Source organism: Cyanistes caeruleus, chromosome 5, assembly GCF_971803275.1.
Source record: "Cyanistes caeruleus chromosome 5, bCyaCae1.hap1.1, whole genome shotgun sequence".
NCBI classification, from domain to species: Eukaryota; Metazoa; Chordata; class Aves; order Passeriformes; family Paridae; genus Cyanistes; species Cyanistes caeruleus.
Genome location: NC_141705.1, coordinates 26,842,943 through 26,866,671, shown reverse-complemented (window position 1 = coordinate 26,866,671; position 23,729 = coordinate 26,842,943). Strand labels below are relative to the sequence as shown.

The 23,729-nt window shown below is 40.6% G+C and overlaps 1 protein-coding gene across 3 annotated transcripts in view; it reads left to right on the top strand.

The window, feature by feature from the left end:
* Nucleotides 1-12,743: 12,743 nt before the first annotated feature.
* The window catches only part of LNX1 (ligand of numb-protein X 1), a 120,366-nt gene continuing 109,380 nt past the window's right edge, over nt 12,744-23,729 (top strand). For 2 of the 3 annotated variants that reach the window (XM_086891201.1, XM_023925222.2), the window contains exon 1: nt 13,003-13,109. The gene's annotated coding sequence lies outside the window, so the exon portion shown is untranslated. Of the gene's footprint in view, nt 12,872-13,002; nt 13,110-23,729 lie in introns of those variants that run through there. The other variant, XM_023925221.2, reaches the window with a different exon arrangement.

Genomic DNA, 23,729 nt, shown 5'->3' with positions numbered 1-23,729 from the left:
GTTGCACGGATTCTTTATTGAGGAGGATGGGAAGCTTTGGTCAAGGTTCTTCATTCACAGGTGATGTGGAGAAGGAAGCAGGAAAGCATCTCTCTGCAGGTGTTTTGCTCTCTTGCTCATTCCCAGACACCCTCCATGGGGCTGGAGCAGGGTGCTAGGCAGGATCTTCAGTCTGACCCCATGGGGTTGTCTTTGCTTAATACTTGGGTGTGAATCACTTAATTTCCAGTCAAAACTGCCTAGCTCATGTAAGAGCTCACTTACTTCTTTCTGGTGTGTCATCTTGACAAGCTGAAATGCTACCACCAGCACTGCTCTGTCTCCCCAGGACATTCGAAGGAGGTCAGGGACATCCAGCTTGCACAGGGTGTTGAGTTTCCCTGCTGAACACAACAAGGTTGCGGTTTGATTAGGCATTCAAACTTCTATTTTTGGTTCCATTTTTGTCGGCAGGAACATTATTTTTGCTGATAACCTCTCATCTGGGCAGAATCTCAGCATAACTCTCCCCAGGCTGATTGATGACTTCCTGGAGCTGGTGTTGCAAAGCCGTCTGCTGAACGCAGCTTCCTCCAGAGGCTCCGCCAGAACTCTTGGGCTGTAAAAGGATTGTGTACACAGGCAGCTCAGGAGCTGCAGCATGCTAACATTTTATGGCTGTTTTTTCCTTCTCATTATGTCTAATACTAGTCATCCAGGTGCTGTAGGCTTTGCCTCCCCGAGTTGTCTCAGTTGTACGAACTTGTTAGGAACTGTCATCTGACACTTACATTACCAGGATAAGAAATTGCTACATTTGTACTTTTTTTTTTTTTTTTTGTATTTCAATGTAGCTGTACCCCTCCAGAGGGATTAACAACTGTACTGCTGCAAGACTATTTGTTTCCATCTTTAATTTGGATGATTTCCATCCTGCATCTGCTATTTACTTTTGGAGTCATGGTAAAACTTGAAGTTCACATGTGTGATAAAGATCTGTATGAATGGATCTAATCAAGATTTCTTCTAGAACAAACTATGGAGATCATGCTGACCTTCCCAACCAGTCATCCAGAAAATATGTCTATGGATTCAAGTAATTTATTAGTCTTGGCTTTTATTTTATTATTTTGTATATTGCTCACCATGAAATTTTCTCTTGCTAAACATGAGAGCCTGCTGGGGATTTTGGTAGCTCTGCTCCACTTCTGTTCTTGTATGATTGAAATATGCTGTTGTTTGTCTTCTGTAAATGTGAATCTCTTTCAGTTGACAGAGGATTTTTTAGCACACAGATTGCTGCATCCAACAGCTTGATCTAGATTCCAAGCTCTTATTCATTCCAGCTTGTTAATGTTATCTGCTAGTTTTTAGAGAAACAATTTTAGTTTTATTTCCTGTCAGATCAACTTCCAGCCCCGTTTACCTCCTCTATGAAAAGTCTCTGAAATGCTACTGTCTAAGTGTCTTGAGCTATAGCATAAATAGATCTAGCGATTTGTTTATAAACATGCCTTTTTACACAGATCACAGGGAAAGAGAAGTTATAGAGGCATTTTCAGAAAACAACCCCACTTACACCAATGCATGTTTATTCAAGAGCCTAGGCACTGGAGAGTGTGGTAAACAAATACCTGATTGAATTGGACTCACTGCTCAAGCGTCTCCCATGTACTGTGAAAGGATGTAACAAATAAGAACTGAAAGTTCCATCTTGTATGGTGCTTGTTTGAGCAACACCACTTGGAGAAAAGAGGCTTATTGCTCCCCAAATCCCATCATCCCTGTGGGGCTGGAAAGGATGGCAAGCCTGTGGAGGGGGTTGTGCTGCTGCCCCCTCTGCACCGTGGTCCTGGGGTCAGCTGGGAGCCTGACCCCTGGCAGTGAGTCCCACGGCTGAGGGGGGTGGGTGTGTCTGTGTGTGTCTGTGTGTGTGCAAGGACCCCCAAGCAAAATTCCCACCTCCCCGTGTGGAGGGCATGTATTTCATCATGGCCTTAGATTGATTCCAGATGAGCAGAGACGACTACAGAGGAAAGACTGTTTGCAGAGGGGGTGATGCTAGAAACAGACTTTCTGCTTGGGTAGCCTTGCTGCAGGCATTCTGAGCCCAGCTTCCCCCTGGAGTCAGGGGAGAAGAGGTGTGAGCTGGTGAGCCACTCTCTGCAAAGTTCTATCCCAGAGTTGCTCTTCGCTCTGCAGCAGCTCACCCAGAAAACCATCTCTGGATCAGTATTCCTCCCTCCCTAAAAAGCAGTCAGGGAAGATGGACACCTTGGTGGCACGGGCCCTGAGCCATGCCCATGCCATCTGATAGGTTGCCATCTGATGACAATTACGCCTTTAAAGAAAAATAATTTAACGAAGAGCAGTTGAATAGATTTTCAGGGGTACCCCAAGACTCTTTCATTTAGTGTGGTCATGATGAGGGAAGAATTGCCCATGGCAGCAGCCAGTAGAGGCAGGACCATTCAGATGTGATGTGAGGGGTGGTTCTGTGAAAGGTGGTGCACCCAGAGAGTGGGCTCTGGGGGCTGCAGGGGGTCACCAGCTGCCTGTGAGTCAGTAGAGTGACATTGCCACTAGAAAAACAAACGTCCACAGCCTTTATAAACAGGCACACAGTCTGCAAGAAATGTGAAATAATCCTTCTGTCCTGCTCTGCATGGATAGTGCCTCAGCTGGAGTATGGCAGATGACACATTTGCAGAGGGTCTGGAGAAAGTGGGGTTAGTCCAGAGGGCAGTAGTGGGAAAGCTCGTGTTTCTGAGGCCTGTGATCATTGAAGGGAGGATGGAAGGATTAAACCTACTGTTGTACTGTTTACAGCTTTAGTTGTACTAAAAAGGCACTGGTACAGGACCAGGCTGCAGTGTTAAAGAATGCATAAATGTTACTGGGGAAAGGATGTAAATGAATGACTGCAATTTCAGCCAATAAAATTCAGGTTAAATGCTGGGAAAAACTTTCTCTTTGGGGAGGAGGGAAATAGCTCCTGGGTATAAATTCTGTAACAAGGCTGCAAAGTCACTGGCTGAGTGCAACATTGGTGTCCATCTTGGGGGCACAGGGAAGCAGCCGGGAGCCTGGCCCCTCTTCCCTGCTCTCCCTTCCCCAGGGCATGGGATGCTGGCCAGGCACCTCCCTGCCCACCTATGACAGCCCCACTGACTGCACCAAACCCCTGCCAGAAAGCAGCCACTCCACTTCCATCTGTACTGACCTCAACTTTTCAGTGCAGGTTTTGTTCTTCAGTCTGTTCTTAAATGTATTACATTTTATCTAAAAGGGAAACTTCTTATAATTTCTTTGCAGATTTATTCTTGGGCAATGCTGGACTTTACAAAGGTTCAAAACAAGTTAATGTCAGTGTTGCAATTACAGATTATTTCTTTTTCCCCTCTGAGGTGTATTATGCCTGGCATTTTAATGACTCCAGTTAATAACCCAATTTTTCCTCAGTGTGTTTTGGTTTCTGTTCAGAAACACAAAAATGTTAAAATGTGTCATTTAAAGGAATTTTGCAGAAGCATTAACTATGTTCATCTACTTTAGAGCTTGGGAAGTTAAGAGCTTCCATATGTCAAGATGCAGCCCTGGGTCAGAATATAACGTGTGCATTCACAGCACATAAAAATGGTAAAGCATTGGAGTCAATGTCCGGGAGAATTCAGCATTTTTTCAGATGAAATAGTCAAGACCTGAAAGTATTCCTGGCAAGGCTTTAATAAGCATGATGGGTTCAGGTTAGACCTGCTGCAAGTGCCAAAAGACTATGAATTTCATTCATTTTTCTTGAGGATCCTGGAAAGAGCATCAGGACAAAACATTTTCCTTTTATCTTTTTTTTTTCAACTGCATTTGATAGTTACAGTTTCCGTTTAGACTGACTCTGGCATTGGATAACTCATAATGGGAGTTCCATGGCTTGGAGAAAAAACGTTTTACATGGAAATTTTAGATGTGAAGCTGAAGAGCAGCTGCAGTGGCTTTTCATAACTAAATGAATGGGATTTTATTAAATAACAATCCCCAGAAGTTCAATATTGGGAAATGAGGCTCTAAGGTGTTTATCAGAATAAAGCACAGGCTGCTGTCTGTACCTCCCAGCAAACTGGGGACACAGGAGGATGGCAGAAATCTTGCATCACTTTGCCAAAGCTCCCTCTGAGGAATTTCTCTTCCCAACAGTGGAAGCCACTTTGTTTTCTGAAGTCCTAAATCAGAGCAGCATTTCCAAGCCCAGATTCATGTAGTCTGGGCTACATTTTAGAAGGAACTGGTCTGCTGCTAGAAAAAATGTGTTTTTTCTAGAAAAAGTATTTTCACACAAATACTTTTTAAATAAATATATTTTCAAGGTTGCTGATTTAAGGGTTTGCTTAATTTGTAAAAATATGTTATTTATGTGGATTTCTTTATTTTAGAAAAAAGTGAATGTTCATCTCATATTCAGAAGTGCTGTTTATTTATACATCCATCCAAAGGCTAAAGTATTTGACTGAAGCATAAATATTTTGGCTGTAAAGGTGTCACCAGCATTCATAGAAATTTCTCTGGTACCTGAGATCTGTGTTTCCCTGGAAAATATGATCTCCAGCAGATCCTTGGTTCATGTGGTGCACTGCAAGTGCATAACTACCATGAAGAATTACTGTCCCTTTTTCACAAAGAAAACACTCTTGTGTGAGGAGTGTGATTTTTCTATGAAACCTAAATCATGTGCAAGAATCAGCATCCCTCTTCTCATTCAAATCAGATTAAAAATATTTCTTATTTCTTCAACTGCAAAAACTTTGGCCATTTTAAGTGAAAAATTCGCAAGAGCAGAAGGGATGAATAACCTTTTCCTGTTGAGTTCTGAAATAAATTTTTGAACCACATTTAATAAATATTTTATTTAGCTGCTGCTGCTTCCTTGGTGTCAGTCCAGAGCAGATGCTCAAAAGTTTGCGTCTTACTGTCTTTTTAAAGCGTCATTCAGGGATTTTTTTTGGTAACACTTTTTGTTCTTGGGAATGAACAGTCATATCACAGTGAAATAGAAGATTCTCAGGTATTTTTTACCCAAATCTGCCTTTGTTTGATTTATAAAATTTCAGTTTTTATTTAATTCCGATAGGATGATGAATTTCAGAAGCAAGACAGCTATTTCTTTTTAGGCAGCCAGGACCTTGTTTTGGGCTGGAGAATAAAAATAATGCAATGAGACTAATTGGTCTACAATATGTAGTGATTTTTCCTTTTTTTAAAGCTTCACTTTTGATCTTTGGATGCCTCTGACTTGTTATGGATTATGGGTCTTCCATTTTTTATTATTTTTTTTCCTGAGCTACTCTTTGGTAGGAAAGGTTGTCTTCATCTGGTTCTTTAAGCTTTAAGTGTTATCTTTAAGATATCAGGACTTCTGGGAAAATCAGTCTCTCATTTATTTCATTAGCATCCTGCTACCATCCCTGGAGCCCCCCAGACCCTGTTCTGTGTTGCTGCCTCCAGCTTGGCAGCCAGTGATGTGTTCCACCAGAGTACACCAAGCCCTGCTTTGGGAAGCCAGGCACCTCTCAGCTTACCTTGTGCCAGCAACCAGAAAATAGCAATAAGTAACGAGCAAATGCGATGGGGTGACACAGGCATCACTTCCAAGGAACCCTGTTAGAGAGCAATGAGGTGGTCCCAGGTCATAGCACCAAGGTATTTCTGCAGTGCTGTACAGAAGTTTAGGCTTCACTCAAAAACTTTCTTATCTAGTGTTTTTCCACATTTAACAAAAAAATTGTATTGTTTTCTTTTTTTTAACCTCTTTGTAAAAATGTTGCTTTCCTGAAAAATGTCCAAAGAACTCCAATAAAAGACTATGGCTCCAAGTTTGAAAACTTGCATTGCTCCTGAGCTGGCTGGCAGTCTCAGCTTGCTTAGGAACCTGTCATCAGAACACAGGAGGCTCTTTTCTGAGTTTCAGACCACTCTTTTCTTTTCACTGTTGTTTATCTCCAGTGATAAATGCATAGAAGGGGAGATAAATCACTGCAATTGCTGGTATTCCATACTTGAATAAACGCATCATTGATGCTGTATGTACTTCCACTTTGTGAAAAGATAATTGCTGCTCAAACTGAGAGCAGGTCAAAAGTTCACAGAAGCCAGCTCAGGGTTAAAAACAAAAGAAATAAATAACTAGCAGAATCTGTCGACTCTGGTGTGGAGAAATGCACATCTGAACTCCCTGTTGTATGCATGAGGTGTTTCCTCACTTACCAGACAGAAAATTTTGGAAGAACTTCCTGTGGTGATGCACCTCACATCAGCACTCAGCAGATAATGACAGGGAACAAGGCTGTGACTTGGGATTAGTACTGTGCCTGCAGGGTCCTGTTTGGGACCTGCTGCACCAGTGGTGCTTCAAAAATTTAAGGAGCCCGGATCAAGCACCACCAAAATGTGTAAACACCAGGGAGAAGAAAAAGAAGAAAATTAAAGTAAAGCAATCCTTTTATATTTCCTATTCTTTTCCTTCAGGATATCTGTCACACAGCAAGCAGAGCAGAAAGAAATCAGCAAACAAGTGGAAGGTGACTTAGATGGTAGATATGAGTGGCGCAGGCAGCAGAAAAAGGGAAAGAATTTGAATGTCTGTAGTGCCAGGGTTAAGCATCCTGGCCTTGGCCATGGCTTTGTGAATGAGCACCCCAAACCTGCTGTGGGGAGCAGGAACCTCCTGTGGCTGTGGGGAGGTGAGGGCTCTCCACAGCTGCCTCCACTCCCTGTTTTGAAGGATGGGTACAAGTAAATCGGTGTCCTCAGTAAAGCACTAAGCAGGTGGGAGGTGGAATCTTCAAGGAGCCCTTAACTGCTGGAAACGGGCTGACTCAGAAAATAATGGGATAATAACAAGAGACAGCAAGAAGTAGGAGCGTGGTAAATAATGTGGACTACTCCTGCGAAGGAAAGCAGTGAAAGGCTCGCTGCCTCCAACTGGAAGGGAGACATTCTTCACCATGGTGGTGGTTAGGTTATATAGCAGGGCTTTTCCATCTCAGATTTCTGAGATCATACATAACATGCCAGGCCTGTTACCTATAATTAAGCATACCATTGGGCACCATTTACCCAGGGGTGTGTCTTGGCTCCTCTGCTCTTTCCAAAGTTATGCAATTACCTCCATTAAGCACAAGCATCCATGACTCATGGAGGGCTGTCTACCTGTCCAACTGCTCACAGACTCAATTAAACACCGTCATGGAGTAAAACACAGGGTCCATTTGCACTGCAGCATGCCATGGCAGCCTGGTGCATGAAGGCACCTGGTAAAGGTGCCAGGTCAGGACCATGAGGGAAAGGGGGTGGCACTCCCCTTCAGGTGCACGTGGAGAGCTGGATATTGCTCCAGCACTATAATGACAACATCAGGCTTAATACAAATATTGATCTCCCTAAAAAAAAAAAAAAAAAAAAAAGAAAAAGTAGAGTGGAAGTGATGTTGTATGCTAAATACTGTCATTTTTAAAGGTCTGACCTCTACTTGCTTTGATTTCAGTGCTGGTCTTTATCAGTGTCATTTTTAACACTGCACACTTGGACTGCTGAATAGCAGCGATCCCCAGATGTAGCGGATGGTGTTAAGACTCCCGCCTAATACTTGAGACGCCTTGGTTTTATTCCCTTCTTTGATGGTCTAATCCCAGATTCATCCCAGCTAAATTTAGGAGCTGCCTGAAGTAGGAGCTTTGCTTCCTTTCCAGAGGATCCAGGGATGATGCTGGGCTGTGGTCTCTCTATGCCTTGTATTTCTCAGAAGCTGGGGAGGGGGCTGAGGACATTGGGGAAGGGCTAGGAAAATATGAAGACACTGGAAAAGAAGAGGGACTACTACCAAGTGCTGAAGTGAAGGACTCACTCTCAGGTAAAAGCCATCAATTTTCATTGAGAAAGTAGGAGAAATTGTCTTTATATCAAAAAAAGTGTGAAGAAGAGGAATACATGGAGTGTAGTGAGGCATGTTGATGAGACAGTAAGGGGAGAAGGGCAGGAAACTTTAATTTAGAGATCACTCCCAGCCTATTTCTTCATGCACCAGTGCTGCATACGAAGTATCTCATGAGGATTTGAAAAAAAAACCTCGCCTTTCCTTATGGACTTGTCAGGCCAAAGCTTGGATACTCTGTTATAATTAGTAAACAAAGTGACAGGCAAGCTGCTGTCTTTCCACTGACCTCTGGAAGAGGCTCAGAGGATGGGGTAAACCATACTCAGGGGAAAGAGGTGTTCACAGGGTTGCCAGTAGCACTACTGCTTGGTACATCAGCTTACTCTGAAAGTGTAAGTTTCTCATGAAAGTGTAAAGTTTCTCATAAAAGAGAAGAAATGGTAGATGGACAGAGGTTGTGATGATGGGCATATGAAGATTAGAGCAGACGTGGTATTTAAGACTCTGTAGTATGTGGCTACATATCATCACCAGAAAACATAGAGAAAAAAAAAATCACTAGATTCCCATAAGCAAAAGTTAATGTACTGAAGCTGGCTTCTTTTTCTTGTTGTGTTTCCTTGTTTGTTTGTTTTGGTGAGTACAGCAAGTATGTTATTACATGACTGTGGTAAAGAGCAGTGGACTCTAATGACCACAGCAATTTAACCCTTACAAAAGCTCTATGAGTAGTAGCACTATTATTAATGCTGGCAGAAGTCTTTAAAGGCAAAACATGAATAAATGCAAGGTGTAAATATTAGTATTCCAGATGTTTGATAAGGAACAGCTCCACAGACATGCATTTGCCCTCATCATCTCCTCTGGAGCCTGCCACAGATGAGTAGTAGACTAAGTGCTGCACTGATCCTGAGGATGACAATTGACTTTTAGGAAAGGTTGTCCTATATCCTGTTGTAACTTTGCTGATAGTGCTAGTTTCCTTTATTTCTGTAGTAGGAAGCCTGGGGGATTTGAAGCGTGTCTGAAGTGCTTCTATTCATTGGTGGACTTTGGCTGTAATATGCAAAATAGCTTTATATAAAACAATTACAAAATACATATAATTACAGAATATATAGATATATATAATTCAAATTATCAAAAAGCTGTCACTCTACATAGGAAAGACAAAAGGGAAGGTGTGTAAAAAAAAAAAGGGATAATTATACATGCCTGTCAGCTTCCCTGTGGTAGATCCATCATCCAGAAACCATGTGAAAATGGTGTCTTCCTCTGTCACTATTCTGTTTCCCTACATTTCTGATTTTTTAAAAAACTGTTTGATAATTTCTTTCCCATTCCTACCATGAGTTTCCTGAAAGCCTTGTTGCTGAGTTAAGGGCAAAATGAGATTCAAAAGAAAGTTTCTATTTAGTGACACAGCAGGTGAAACTTCCCAGTAGCCTGTGAAACCTGGTGCAGCTTCCTTCTTGGGCAAAGCTGTGCTTGGAGCAACCACAGGAGGTAGTTCCCCACTCCCAAATTGCGAGATTTTTCCCCTGAAGGAAGAACCAGAAGCATCTCCTTGAAGCCTGGCAGGTGGGGCAGCATCCTGCTAGTCAGTACCAGCTGCTACACAGTCACTGCTCCAGGCAGTGGCATCCTGAACACTTCACACCGCCTTGACTTGGTCACTTAATTGGAGAGAGGGACAGGTTGGAATTTGCCCTCAGCTTCCTGACTTTGTCTGCACAAGTCACCTCACTGCTGTGGATACCCAAGTTTTATCTTTAAAGCAAGATAAAATAAGTTGCCAAGGCTTAAGGTGACTTGTCCAGGGTACCTTGATGGGTCATTTGGTCAAGCAAGGTGGGAACAGATGTTGTTTTGTCAGCACACATGCTACCCTGGACGGGCTGGTGTGCTTCTCAGCTGCTTGTCTCTTGGGAGAAATGGTCTGTGAATGTGCAGGAAACATGCTGGACCTTATGAACAGCAACTGGAAAAGAGACAAGGGATACTTTTGTTTTATTTATTTACTCACGCATTCCCAAAGTGACAGTGTGGCCAGAAGCACTAATGGGGCTTTTTGAATGTGGATTCAGGGAATGCTCTGGGGGTTTCAGCCCAGGGCAAGGATGCCATCCATGTGAGAGAAATTTTAGTCTGGGAGTGAAGGTGGGTGTGTCCTGAAAAATTCTGACCAAGCTGCTCATCTTTTGAGAAGAGGGATAAAGGGAATCTGAAGATTACAAGCACTTCTCTGGAAAATAAAACCCTCAAGCCTTGACACACACTCTGTGTCATATAGCAAGCTGTTAACTAGGTGACCTACTGAGTTTTACAGTACATTCCTCATCACGGAGTTTTTGTAACCACGAGTTGATTTTTAACTAAAATGGATGTGTTTAGTTCAAAGTAGCATTAATTCAGGGAAGCCTTCTCACCTGTGTAGTAAGGCATATCAAACTGTATACTTGTGCCTATCCTTTTGACTTGTGAATTTATTAACATTTTCTCCAAATAGTGTAGTCACTGGATGTATTTCATAGATTGCAAAAGATGTTTTGCACGATTGTAAAAACTTGTTGTGGTCAGCAGTTTGTGGTGATTTTTGAACAGGAATGCATTTTCCTGTAAAGTACAACTAATTTCCACCCCCTCCTTTTGCCTCCAGCCTGGCTTGTGAATTGGTTCCAATTTCAAATACACAATCATGGGAATTTTTTGTGTTTTGTATTCTGGGTAGATTCAGAGATTGCAAACTTTCTGTGATCCATTTTATTGCAGCAAGATTCTTTCCAGAAACCTTATACTATGTGTTGCTGTTTTGTGACTGGGACATGTGGTAAATCTACTTCAAGAATGAGTCAGTGCCAGATTCCACAATACATTTCTATGTTGTCAAGCATATACAGGAAAATAAGAAACATCTGTCCTTTTTTTAAATTCATTGAAAAAAAATGTTGTGAGTACAAACTATTATAGGCAGTACAAGGTGAAGCACAAATGAAATAAAAAGAGTCATTTGCAGGCATTTTCTAGAGTTTATTTAAAAAAAAGGTGAATCACTAAGCATTATTTACTAATAATAAATCATGATGGTTAATATTCTACATCTCTTTAGGAGTCACCACAGTTTGTCTTGTGACCATGAGCTGTGTCTATGTGGAATTCTATTATCAGCTTTCAGGATCTGAAATAAATTGCCATATTTTACCTTTGTTGAAGCTTGCTGTTGTGTTGACACCAATATTGACACAAATTCCATATTTTAGAGATTATTTTTTCTTTCAAAATGTTTTATTGTTGTATTGTTCTTTAGACCCTTCTTTGGGACTGTATCTGTTCAGAGGGACTCATCCTTCCCTTCTGTTCACATTTTTGATGCAGAACAGTTTTAGCATAACTGTAGAGAAAATTTCCAGTTCCAGGCCCTGAAAGCTCAAACTGGAAAGATACTACTAGTAGGTTGGCATTAAGAAGAATCAATTCATTTTGCTCTAAGAATTGCAGGCACGATGAACAGCTTCATAGACCTTGCTCAATACAAATTTTTCTGTAAGCTCACAGGCAGTCCTCTCAATAAAGACAAAAAAATTACTGCGATATTTATCATGCTGGGGTGTTTCAGCTCCATGGGATAAACTTGGCAGTGTTCTTGCTCTGAGTACTTGGAAAGCATCCCTATACATCTCAGTTTGCAGCATTCTGGTAGATTAGGAGTAAACTATCTCTCTTTTTTCACCCTTCATATTTCATGTAGTGATAGTGCTTTCCCTGAGTGCTTGTTACAGTCATTTTTTTGGAAAACAACATGCATTTTTCTGTACAATGTTGGCTGATAACACAAGACTATACCAGTGCTCTTCCCTTATACTAACAAATCTCAGTCTAAACAAGATTGACTAAGGGTTGAGTGAAATGTTTTACTTCAGAATACTTTAATGAACCTAGGAAGAAATTTTAAATGCTTTGAAAAAAAAAAAGGGGTTATCACAGCAAATTATTTCCATTGGGGGAAGACAGGTCATAGTTTTAGAAGCCTCTGTATCACCTTAAAAATATAATAAAATATCACCAAAGATTTATATGATCTCTGTAACTAAGGGTTACTTTGGTTCAAAATGCCTTGCAAATTTGAATACAAATATTTCATCTTCTTAACTGAAATTATTTCTTTTGGTTTACTGAAAACTTTTTAAAATTACTATGAATTTTTTTAGCAGAACTGTAATCACCCAAATAATCCGTCACATGCATCAGCCTCGTTTTTGTTGCCCTCTCAAAATTGCAGGAAGGTGTATAATAGCAAATATTGTTAAAATATTTTTTCACTTTCGTTTATAACTTCCCCTGGGCAGGGTTTGTCCTGTCTGGTACTTGCTCCCGTGTGACTTTTTGTGACACTGCTGCCTTTGTGTGTGCATCAGAAACTTAAAAGCTGGACACAGTGCTATGGACTTTTGTTAAGACCAAAAAAGTAATATTATTGAAAAAGTATTAGTCAGATACAATAGATAATTTTCTTGGAATTTCTACTTTATATTTGCAATGCTGTTCTTCTAATACCTCATTAGGTACTTTTGCTTGTGCGTGGAGACATGCATTTCCTAAGCATGCATTTCCTTTGCTCCTATGGCAATTTCAGTTGTTGGTGATCATGACAAATTGAAATCGAGCAGTTGTAGCAGTTTAGTAAAGATCCAACAAGACAGGAATGTCAAGAGTGCAGTAGCTTGTTTTTAGGAGCATTCTCAATGCTCCCTTTATCCTGTGGGAACAGTTGTGCCTTTGTTTTGGTGGTGCTGTTTTTTGGAAGATGAGTGAATAAGAGACCATTGATACTTTTCCCCCCACAAAATCTCATGTGCGTCCTTTGCCTGGCATGTTGCTCTCTGAAGTGTAAAACCGGCATGTCACTTTGATTTTTACATATTTGAAGACCTAAAAATGGGGGTGGAGCAGTGACTACCAACTCTGCAGGTACTACTGGATTATTTTATAATGAGACCCATAAAATGAGGCTATTCCCTGGCAAAACCATGGAGCATCACTGCTGGATTCCCAAGCCTCTAACAACTAGACACGTGTTGATGAAGGATGAGGTAATTTCCAGATGAAGGGTGGACAGTGCTGCAAGAGTAACGGTGGCAGGACAGCTGGTGGTGGGAATGGTCTCCTCACAGGTGGTTACCACACTTGTGCTCCGTAGATGTCTGAGGTAGGTCCCACAGAGGGAAGGAGAAGGGAAGGTGGAGGAGGAAAACAGTGACTGACAGTCTGCTCTGTGCATACATGTTTTTTTTTTCACTCAGTTCTCCCTTTGGTTGTCACTGCACAGACTTTGCATGACAGATGGCTTATTGTTTCTCTCCTGTAAGCTGCTGAGAAATTTCTGAGCAGAAACTCAGAGTGCTCCTTTTAGAAGGCACTTTGCAAGATCTGGGCTCTTTCTGAGAGGGACCCACAGTCTAAGTCACGTAGTCCCCAGGCAGGAAAAAAATAGTGGGGCTTAATATGTAGCATTCAAAAACACATTTGCTGCTTGTACTAGATCCTCTTTAGCCTGAAATTCAGAAAACATAATGACTTCCAGATATTGCCAATATTAATATATAAAAAATTTAATTGTTTTGGTGTTAAAATGTTGAAAGGAATGGAAAAAATACTGAAAATACAATCTTCCTGTAGAAAAAATATCAACTTAACTTTATAGGCCATATAACTACATATTGAGAAGAAGCACAGCATCTTTAGAAACATCCATAATGAACATTATGCTTTTGTAGACAGTAAAGAATGTGAGTAAACTTAATACAATTTTTTTCTAGTAGTTATTACAAAAGTGTGTCTAAATGTAAGTATATAACAGTTGTGGAAATAAAAATAAAATATACTAATTATTTCAGCTTAAGTACTGGTCAAGGTCTGGTCTTTAGCCACAGCATCAAGTGGGTGATTAGGTCATCAGAGGCCCTAAAATACAGGGTCAGAGAAGGTACTACATAAGGAATGGTTATTTAGAGTCAGGGAATATGTTCTGTGGAAATTTCTTTCAGAATTCTCTGTACCATAATGTAAGACAAAAGTCTGGCTCTGGCTGTTTCAGTTTCAGCATAATATTTTTATGGATGTGGTATCCCTTTAAAGCTCATCCTGTGGCTTTAATTCATCACATGAAAGCTGACTAATCTTTATGTATATTTGTGGATATTTTAGTAAGCACAAAATAACATTATGCTTAATAACATGTTATTCCTTTATTTGTTTTGCTTAAACATATCATGAATCTTGAAGGCCAGGTTTGACTAACATTAAATTTGTGGTTCTCATGCGTATCCAGTATCTTACAGAATTATGGAAGAAGGTATTGGAAGAATAATCAGGTGAAGAGTTGCAGGAGTAAATATACATAAAATTTTTACCTTAAGAATAAAAGAAAATGTGTTGTATCACTGGCCTATCATTCAAAAGATTTGGTGACATTCCTATAAATACAGAAAAAGCTTTCAAACCTGGACCTGTAAAAAGACAAAAGGGTACAATTTTAAAAACCCAAAGAGCACCAAAAAAACCCAGCTTTTGAGAGGCTGATGTGAGGTGCTGGACAAATGCAGAAGTGGACCCCTACGTATTTAGGGTTGGATGATATAAAGGGCTACAGACAACAAGCTATTTGTTCCCTCTCAGGAATCATGTGACAGTTTTCAAACCTTCCACAACAGGTGAGATCCTGCCTCCATTGAAGTTAGTAGGGCTTTATACTGACTCACCTGGGACCAGGCTTACATTCTCATGATCTGATAAAAGTGATGCTGAAATTAATTAAAAATCATATTCTCAGTGATGTTCTGGCTCAGTGTTAGAGCTTTAAGTGCTGCAATACCTTTTTTGCTTTCCTGTGAAGAGATATTACCTGATAAACCTTGTGATTTGTTTTGGGGGTATTTTTTTTTTTTCTTTTTCTTTAATGATTCCCATGCCAACTTCCCCAGATTTGAATGAAATAAGGAGGTCCTTTGGTGATCAAATTCTTGTTAATGATTTAAATGTGTTTGGGGGAGGAGGATTTGCACTCAAAAAAGGAGCTCAAGTTCACAAGCTCTTGTTTTATTCCTTTTACTTGGAGCTTCATAACAATGATGATTTATTTGCAAATGAATTACTTTAATAATAGGTTTTGAGTTACACAGAATATAGACAATCTTGACCCCCATCTCTGCAGCTGTAAAAGTAACAGCATGGGTGTGGTTGCCTGGTGGCTGGCCAGGATGATCCAGTTCAAGGGGGTGGATAAAATAACATTTACGCTTACAGTAACCGTTTAAAAATGTAATTTGAGTTCTGCCAAATCCTTCCAGTTCATTTTGGGAATCCAGCTTGTTAAGGTTGCCAACACTCAACTCTTCTCACCCTAGTTTTTTTGCAAGTTACCTCCTTCTGCCAGATGCATTTTGCTGCAATATTGTCACTACAGAGCATGAGGTTCCACCAGCCTTGCTCTGTAAATGGTTCTGGTGGGCCGCTGCTTGCTGCCAGCCTGCCCAAGCCAGCAGTGACTGAGCCTGGCCCGTGAGACTCGGCAGGGAGGGAGGACACAATCCCCAAGGAAGTGTTCCACTTACAGACAACTCTGTTTGTGTCTGCTGCAGAAAATGCTCCCAAGCCAAGGTCAGGCGTTTGTTGGATCCTTGAGAAAGCATGTGGTGGAGAAGATGGAGGCTTGGAGGTTGGAAGCTGCCCATCTGAGTTGGAATTGCAGAAGTGTTCCCAGGCAGTGTGGGCAATGGGAATCAGGCACCTTGTTTAACAGCAGCACAGAATGAGGTCGTGAGCACTTTGCTGCTTAAAATCCACAGCTGCTTAAAAAGGGACAAGTGTTGTCTGAAATAGCCAGATCACTCCAACTGGATTAATTGCTCACTCTTCCAGTGTTCCTGCTAAGACAGTTCTTGTTTGAGGACACGGGGTGATCCTGCAGCATGGCTGCCACACACAGACAGAACTTTGCTGTGTCTAGTCCTCGCAGCTCTAACCTGCCTCACCACTGTGCTGAAGAGTTGTGAAGTGCTTCAGCACTCCTGGACAATAAAGTGGAAGGCAGAAGTTATGGATGGGAATAGCAATCCCTTCCAGTGGCATACTGTGAGCTGTGCTTAGTTGTGTAACTTGGTGGATTATAGGGATTCTTTAGATAAAGAGCCCAAGCAGGGTGGTGCTTGAGCTTCTGCTGCTGTAAAGAAAATTGTTTCGGAGAGTTTGCAGTCTCTGCTGTTTGACAGCCCATGTCCACAACAGGCCCATTCAGCCCAGCTTTTTGGACTACTCACAGAGTTCTTGCTAACACCAACCTATTGCATCACAGCATCCATAACTAATGCAGAATGGTTCACAGATCTTAAGACCTTGGGGTCCACTGTCTGCCCTGCTTTTATTATACCATCATATTTCACCCACTTTTGGTAAAATATGGGGTTTTTTCCAATCAGCATCTAGTGTTGAATATGAGAGAGATGTAGAATCCCCTCCTCAGTGACTTGCTTACATGGCAAATAATTGCCTTCACTTGTTAAGTCAACCTTTCTGTCTTGAATTTGTCAAAAAAAATCAGGTTAAAAAGGTGTTGCACTTTTTTCCCAATTAAAGAGCAGTCTTAGTACCTTTTCTTAGTGAAGGTGTATGCATGTTCACATGGTCATCAAGTCAGCCTTGTTTTGTGTCTGGATCCTGTAGTGATGAGATTTGTGATCTCCTTTTGTTCACTACCTTCTCTTATCCAAACCCATTTGGAATACTTTGCTGATTTCAAACAAGCTTGAAAGAGTGCGAAGTATCAAAGAAGAGACTTCTTGCAGGCTTGATGGAAGATTGACCTGGTTAGAGGAAAGGGACTCAAAGAAGGGAGACTCAGCTGCTATCTCACTATTTGGCAGCACATGGCCAGCCAGTCAGTAGGAAGGTATTTACAGGCCACCTTCAGGATACGTTAGTAGAGTCAGAAAAGACACAAAACTGGGGAGGGTTTTCATCAAGTTTTGTTTACACCAAAAATTGATATGAATTCATGCATCAGAAATTTTGCTGTTCATAGAACATTTTTTTTAAATAAAATTGTTTTTCATTTATTAAGCTTTCCAGTAAACTACATTTTCATCCGCTCTCAAGTCCTCTGTGTCTTCTTCTCTTTCCCTTTTCCCCTCTCCAGATTTTTCAAAACCTAAATTATGAGTACCAGATTGTATGTAGAAACTATTACTGATTTTAACAATGCCTTATTCACAGCTTTATCTTCTCCTTTGATCTAAACCTTCCACCTTTTCTTGCTGTTGCTTTGGAAGGTGAATGTTGCTTGTCTGTCATGAACCTCAGCTAGACCCTGTAACTGAAGATTTCTGAAGTGGTGCCTACCGAGTTCTGCAGGGAGAAGCTGTTTCTGAAAAAATGGCCATGCTTGGCTTTGGACACAGTCTCTGGAATAATGTGTGGAGTTTTCCAGACCACTCTATTCAGCCACTGTGGTATTCTCAGCAGAGCAAGAAGCCCTTAATCAAATAAGTTTTAACTGATAATTATTTTTTCTTTACTTCTACTGAAACAAAATGCCATGGTACTTTTTTTCAACATTGCCCATAAACACCCTGAAATAGAAAAGCGAACAAACAACACTGTATCATACATGAGAGGTAAAAAATTACATCACTGATGAGCCACTTACAAGACAGTACTGAGGACAATGTAATAATCTTTTTGAATAAATTTGTTCACTTTCCATAATACACTGATCTTCAGTTAGTCTGAAACAGTGAAAAAAGGTGGTGGCTTGCCTAAGGTCCTACATACATGTTGCCAGATGGTCATCAGTGTTTTGAACCATTGCATATAGATTTCATGAACATATAACTTTGCATTTAATTTTGTTTTCAATTATATTTTCCTTACTGGGAGAATATTCTTAACGAGTTTAAGTTCAATAAAAGCCCTTGGATACTCCTTTATGGATTTCCTTTAAAAGTTTTGAAACTGGATTTTCTTTTGGAAACTGGGATGCTGGTTTTTGAAGGAAAGTCATTATAAAAATCTTCAACACCTTTAAATAAGGTGTGGATTTTTCTTTTTCTGTCTACAAGCTTTTATTAAAAATTTCACCAAATTAAAGTGATTTAAACACAGAAATTTCCATGCAGTATCAGCACAGAATTTATAGAATCGTGCAGCCAAAAATCTGGAAGACATTGACATAAACTGTACCTCAATCCTCATCATTTTTAAATCAGGTTAATCAGGAGGAAACAAGAGACTGTAAAATTGTTTAGACATTCAAATAAGTAAAAATTAATCGTGAGGAAATTTTTCTATCTCCATTCACTAAACAAATTCAAACAACAAGATGTGCTTAAGGTATCAATTGAAGCAAGCATCTAGGAGTATATTGTTTTAATTAGGAGATGGCAGTTTCAAATGCTATTTTTGAATCCAGTCCAATGTTTTCTGTGTACACAGACTGTTTCCAAAACACACTTTTAAATATTAGAGCTTCAGCTCTGGTTTTAAGTACTGCAGTTTGATGAGCTGTTCTGATCTGGGGCTAGTAAACAAGTCTAGAACTTGCTGGATTTCTCCCAGCAGAAAAATCGTCATCCGCTTACTTTTAATGATGTCTGGATTTGTCAAGTCTGTCCTGCAATCTGTGTCTCTGGGATAACATGTAATGCAGTCATCTCATGGGAAAATGGGAAGATTTTCAGTTGTAATAATAACATTCAAGTGAGCATTTAGTGAAAAATCTTCCTTGTGGCTGTAAAAGAGGTCAGTTTCCCTGAAGCTAAATTTTCACAACAATCTGCAAAGTTTTTGATATAACACTCCTGTTGAATTTTAATATGAATAGAGTGCTTAGGTTTGTAAAGATGTTTGATTTACATCCGGACCATGGGTTTGATTTTTTGAATTTCCTAATATACAACAGATGTACAGGTAAGAGCAATGTAGTTTATGTGTAGATACAGGACAGAATGTAATTGCCAGCTTTTGTGCTTATGTTACTCATGGATTTAACTCAAAAAAGTTAACTCGAAAAAGATCTTTTTATCCATGCAACATTCCTCTGGTCGTTAAGAAGATGTGCAGACACGTGAACAAAAAATTATTCCATGCTGTGCTTAAGAGAAAAAAAAAATTGTGCAGTTCAGAGAGAGACAGATGCTTTTCAGTTTTTGTTTGTTTTGGTAATTTTAAAACTTGTTTTTGTTCCTCTGCTCCTCATCAGTCCAACATATTCTAACAGGATCAACTTAAATAATACTCACAAAACCCCTGCCCTTATTAGCAAGCACTACACTAGGCAAACACTATACTAGGCAAAATGTCTGTTTGTTTGAGAAGAAGTGTATTTCTCAAATCTTGCAGAGATTTTTTTTCTGAAGAGTCTGGAGAGCTTCTTAGGCACAGTCACTACAAAGAGTGTGCTTAGCATGGCAGGCACCTTGTTGCCTCTTTATCCACAAACATATTTGGACAAAAATCTAAGATGCTGTCTGAGCTAGCAGATGCCTTTTTCTAGGAAGGAGATGCTAGTCTCTTCTGCTTTTCTTGGCACCTTTAAAAATACTTGGAGACTACACAGTATCTGTGCTCTTTACTTCATTTACTGTGGGAAAGACCAGCTATTTATGGTCAAAGCTGGTCTCTTTGAACCCAGGCTTGCTTTATCCCCTGAAGATATGATGGTGAGTGTGTCAGTCCATCAAAAAGTAGATGGGTTTTGAAATATATGCACAAAAAAATACGACCAGAAAAACCCAATGTCAGAAGCCTGGAGGTGGATACCACAGGGAGATGGAGAAGGAGGAAGGGGATTATCCAAGCTTCTAGGAGAGCTGAAAAGTGGAGCTGAGTCACAAGTTTCTGGCCAGGCTTACTCCAAGTTTCATAGACATTCTTTCCCATCAGGGCAGCAGGGCTCACCCTGTGAGCCATGCAGGCTCCCTGGCTGGTTGGGGAGCCTTGCTGGCTGGAGGAGAGAAGACATTTCTGATTAGTCTTACTCTGTCTGACAAGATCACTACCGTGCAGACTTCTTGTAGCTGTAACAAAGTCCTTTCATCCCACAGAGGGGGATGGGTCTCTGGTGGGCTGGGTTTCTTTTCTTGGTGTGCTGTATAAAAAGTCAGAAAGACCTCCCTTTTGCACTGCAGTGCTGCTAGCTTGGCTGCTACATGACACTTTTTAAGAGCTATTTAAAACCTCATCTGACTGAAATGTGGGGTAGAAAGCCTGTTTTGTACTTTGTCACAGAAAATATTGTGTTTATTCTTCACTAGATTCAAAAAAAAAAGTATATAAACTATTTGTTTTAATGTGGGATGAGTCTAAAAGGGGAATTCTTTAGGTTTCCAAATTTACAAAGTATTCTTCCTGAGTGCTTAATGGTTCCCATATTTGTAAAAAGGAGGGAAGAGAAAACTGAGAAAGAGGTTTTGAAAATTGGCCTGGACATTAACGGTTGTTTTCCGATTTTTTTTTTCTTGGTCCAATTCTCATAAAGGTTTCTCAAGTCCCAATATTATGCTGCTCTCTCCTTAATATCTGCTATGAAAATAAGTTCAGTATTGGGAACATTAGTATGGAGTTGGTCTGTTTTGTATTATAAAGCATTTTTGTATCAAAAAGTTCTGGACCAGGTCTTTACCCCCATCATTAAACATGAAGGGACAGAAACTCAGCTGGCCTACATTGGCTTAGTTCAGTGGAATTTACTGCTCTGAACAAATTAAAGATTTCACCCTTTGCAATAGGATTCCTCCTTATGAAATTTGTTTAATTTTGGTTATGTAAATAATCCTTGAAATATAAAAGGAAAAAAATGGTATTGATTCAAGCCTTGCCTAACTCATGGAAGAAATCATGTGAAAGGCAAATTGCAAAATTTGCATCAGTCTGAAAGTGGCAGGACAACGCTGTGCTAGAGACTTTCTGCTTGGGATTTGCCCACATGGCTGGGATAGCTGTAAGCTAACTTAAGCAGCTGCTTGGAGAATGCACAGGCAACTGAATCTTAGCTTAGGCCAGTGTGTGTACTAAAATATAGCCCTCTCCTCTGTGCAACCTGTCAGGAACCCACAGGCAGGTTCCTGTGGAAAATTGGCCCTGCCTGGCTCCTGGCCACCCTGGCAGAGCTGCTGCCACCAGCCAGGCATTATGAGGACTGAGTCAGTGACAACTGCAGCAGTGGTGATACCCAGACCCTGGTGCAGCAGCATCACTGCTTGCATGGTCCCAAAGCCAGGGCAGCCCAGCCTAACCACTGCTGCTAGGAAAGCTACCGATTTATTTATTTACTTATGGGTTTCTATCAACCAGCCACAAATTATTAGCTGAAATAACAAAAGGACCTGCCTTCCAGGCTGATGGCAGCCACATTTGTCACCCTGTTAGAGCTGGAGCTTGATTTTGACTCCTGCTTTGCTGTTCCTTAAACTGATAGTCAGCCACATTTTAAGATTAGATGAAGAGACCAAAAGCTGAGAAGAGAAATCACAAATTTCTAAATACCCAGCTTGACATGTACTTGTAGGAGCAATAAGGCTCCTTCTTCCTTCAGAAATCTCCCCCTAACTTTCCCATGCAGTTATGCACACAATAAATGTGTGCTCCTCTTTATAGGACACTTTCTTTGAAGGCATGATAATTTTACTGCCTTCTGGACTTTTTTTTTTTTTTTTTTGGTCCTCCTCTATCTTTCTTTAAAAACTGTCTCAGCTGAGTTGCAGTAGCACAGACAGTCCCAGCAGAGTGCTGTAGAGCTGCATTCTGCTGGGGCTCTCAGGTCTCTCCTGAGCAGTTGGAGGGTATGTAGGCATGGCATTATGAACTGGAGAGGACAGATTTTTAGCCTTCAAAAGAGAAAAGTAGAAAACACAAAAATCCATTATTTGAGATGTCTGTCAAGCCTACTGTTAAGCCTACTGTGAGGCTCTGTAAAATGAATGAGGTGGTGGTTGGAGAGGTTGTTACTCCATGAGCTAAACCAAGAAGGCAGGAAGCTCCCATCAGTTGCTTTGTGCTAGAATAGTCAGACTGAGTTTCCACTTCATCCTTTCCTTTCTAGCAATGGAGAAAAATGTGCATCATTTAAAGTGCTAGTTCAGTCCAAAAGCACAAGCAGTCTATGTAAGCAGGTGCTGGAGAAGTGCTGCATCTCTTTAGCTTGGTGCAACTGTTCTTCTATGCATGGGCTTATCCACTGTCAGCAGGAGCAGTACATCCTGCTGAAGGGGAAAAAATACAGGACAAAAGTCCAGCCTGAAGTCAGAAAAGGAAAACTAATTTAGGAATAAACAGTACCTGTGATTCTCAATGACACAGTCTTTCTGCTGCTTGCTATGGCATTTTTCTGATGCTCATGGCAAGTAATTCATACTCAAAAGGAGTTCTGCATAGGCTGGTAATTCTAGCCACCAGCCAAGATCTCCTGCTCCCCATGTAAATGTGGCAATTCCCAAGATATGGAAGTTTTGCTTTTCACAGCTATGCACTGAAAGCAGAACCAGTCTTGTTTAAGGTTGGTGGGAACAGTTATATTAACCAAGAGATCAGGAAATGAACTCCACTGGCATGGTACAAACAGCAAAGTATCCTTGCTGCTCTTGGGCTCAGCCCAGTGTAGCAGGTGGATGAAACTCATGGACCTCAGGGAAAAAATCCTGTCTAGGGCAGGCCAGGAGTTCTTACTGGAGAAGATGATGTTTGAGTGACACCAGTAGGTGCCTGAGGCACTGAGGCACTGGCTTATATCCAATTCCATCTCACCATTACTGTATTTACCATCTCTCTCTGGTGCAAGTGGTGGTGTCTTCTTCTGTTGTATTTGAAGTGTGGGCTATCTCCTCCACTCACTCTAAATAAAGCAGCATTACTGCATTTTTCTCATGGTCTATATGGAAATTGTACTGTCATTTTTTACTTCCTCCTCTGTAAGGAGGAGGGTGGGCAGATATTTTTTTTAAAAAATAAAAAATTTGGAAAAGAAAGGCCTAACTAAAAAAACCCACGTATCTTTTTCCTTCTTGGACTCTAATTTATCTGAAAGCAGCTTAAGCTTCCTTTCTCCTTCAGAGCCCAGGTCTTGTTCTTCAGCATGCTGAAGCACCTCTGGTACAACACTTGGCTTTGCAAGGCTTTGCAATGGTATTTGCTTTCTGCTAGCTCACCAAATGCAAAACCTTGTAGAATTAAGAAAGCTAAAAGAATGAGGTCAGGGCAGTAGTCATGAGAATGCCTGAGAACACAGCCTCTTGCTGCTGCCTTCTGCACCAGGCAGCACTCAGACAACTTTTCCTTGGTACTGCACTCCCGAGATTAGCCAATGCTATGTAAATCTCTTCAAACCACCACACCATATTGTATATGGCAGTGTTTAGCACTCAAGTGCTGCTTACCTTGTTTCTGAGGTATTTTTAAATTGGTATATTGTTTTTTGCATTTCATTGCTGTGTTTGTTTTTGAAAACCAGCCAAATGTGGAATCTGCAGTTGACAGAAGGCATTAAATCAAAATACTTTGTTTTCTTCCTTTGATTACTAAGCTCTTTCAGATGAAGCAATGTCATCTTGAAAGATCTTTAAGAAGATAAGCAAATAAGATATTTTAAATGAAGGACTTCATTAAAGGTCTTGAGATAGTCTCTTTAGTCTTCCTTTCAAATAATCCTGAAGAGTTCACCACTAAAGTCTGCTATTTTGATGTAAATTTCCTGGAGAAAAAGGCACACGAGCAAACTAGAGCTCACTAATTTCTCTCACATATGCATGTGCAAACACAGACAAAACCAGACTGTTGTGAC